The sequence below is a fragment of the Leptopilina heterotoma genome, unplaced genomic scaffold (genome assembly GCF_015476425.1).
Source record: "Leptopilina heterotoma isolate Lh14 unplaced genomic scaffold, ASM1547642v1 Lhet_173, whole genome shotgun sequence".
Taxonomy (NCBI): domain Eukaryota; kingdom Metazoa; phylum Arthropoda; class Insecta; order Hymenoptera; family Figitidae; genus Leptopilina; species Leptopilina heterotoma.
The window spans coordinates 769,157-770,999 of record NW_025110889.1 but is presented as its reverse complement, the minus strand read 5'-3'; the positions used below and the strand labels follow the sequence as shown (position 1 = coordinate 770,999).

Here is a 1,843-nt window from a genome sequence, read left to right as displayed (position 1 = left end):
CCCACCCAGGTGGGATATATGGCCAAATCACTTCGGACATTGATTTTTTTACGTTAATTTTTTTGTAGAAGTCGATTTTTCTTTCAGAAATTTTCCGGATATCAATTCGGAAACTTTACGGAAAATTATTTTTTTGACGCAAATTTTTTTTCTGGAAGTTGATTTTTCTTTCAGAAATCACTTCCGGAAATTGATTTTTTTTAATTTAATTTTTTCCTGGAAGTCGATTTTTTCTCCGGAAATCAATTCGGAAAGTGAAACTTCGCCGGAAATGGATTTTTTAAAACATTAATTTCTTACTGGAAGTAATTAGATTTTTCTTCCGCAAATCACTTCGGACATTGATTTTTTTTACGTTAATTTTTTTCTAGAAATCAATTTTTCTTCCAGAAATTTTTCAGTAATGGATTTTTTTTAAACGTTACCTCTTTCTGAAAGTATGTCGATTTTTCTTCCGGAAATCACTTTGGAAATATTCTGGAAATTTATTTTTTTTTGACGTTATTTTTTCTGAAAATGGATGATGATAATTATTCTCTGGAAAATGCTTCTAAAAGTTTATTTTCTCCTGGACATTATCCGGAAATTGATTTTTGTAGACGTTAAATACTTTCCGAAAGATGTTTGTGGAAGTAAATTTTTTTTCTGGAAATTTTCCGTAATTCGATGAGGTTGTATAAAATAGTTTATAAAAAATAGTCACTTGTAACAACCGCACAACAGGTACATTTTTTATAATTTGTTACGTGAAAAGTAACTTACCTCTTAACATTTGTTATCCTCGTTTTAAATAAGAAATTCCGAAGAAATCTTATTTAAGAATGAGGAAAAAGAATCAATGAATAAAAGTTAAGAATTAGTTAAAATGAAATTTATTATAAAATAGTATATAATGATTTCTTGAAGTTCTTTATTTGTATGTTGCCGAGAGAAGACCAGTTCCAATAAACACCTTTAACAAATAGGCGTTTATTAGATATAGAAATTGTATCGAAAGAATATGATAAAAAGATTTAGTTAATTACCTTTATTGCTTCTTTGTGAAGCTGAAAACCCGTTCTCCGCTCGTGCGTCCACAGTCAGTTCAGATGCACCGCCTTTCCAATTTTTACTGCTTGGAAGTTTGACAATGGCTCGGTCACACGAGATGGGTATTACTTAGACTGGGATAATCGTAGGTAACGAGTATAGATTCGCACTGACTACTGGTACAGAGATGATGTCGATCGGTATGATTTAAATTAGATACTGACTGGATGCTGACTAGATACTGACTTTTGGATCCAAATTTAGGGCCTTATATACCCAGATCACATCCGTGTATCGACGTAATAGGGTTGTAAAAAGATTGCTCATCGATGGGTGTTTGTCAAGTTTGCTTGGTAACAGGTCTGGTCTAAGGTTACTTAGAGGTCACACACGTGGCATGTGACACCTCCCCTCTTAATTTAATCGCACAATTGAAAATTTGCGATTGAAGCTTCGGCAGAAGATTTGTCTAAAATTCTCGATATCGTAATACATAAGATTAACTTTCTTTTAAATCGTAGAATCGTAGAAAAAGAATTCCAAGAAAACATTATTATAGTGTTCATTGTGAAGAACAAAATATTTTAGTAAATCGTAGTACAATATGTTTGTTTAACATTATTGAGTAAAATCGTTTTAACATTATTTGTTAATTGAAAAAGTTTTGAGTAAGTCATAGAAAATTTTTGTATAAATCGTAGAACAATTTTTGAAGAATTTTGTATAAAAGAAAAATGTTGTTTAAATCGTAGAACAATAATCGTAGAAAAAGAAAAAATTTTGTTTGAATCGTAGAACAATTTTTGAAAACATT

General features: G+C 30.5%; 1 long non-coding RNA gene across 1 annotated transcript; it reads right to left on the bottom strand.

Annotated features, from left to right (window-relative positions):
- Window positions 1-856: 856 nt before the first annotated feature.
- Window positions 857-1,621, bottom strand: LOC122499709. The gene is made up of 2 exons (XR_006301368.1): window positions 1,026-1,621; window positions 857-952 (listed from the first exon to the last, which is right to left on the bottom strand). It is a non-coding gene; the product is annotated as an uncharacterized LOC122499709 (long non-coding RNA).
- Window positions 1,622-1,843: the final 222 nt, after the last annotated feature.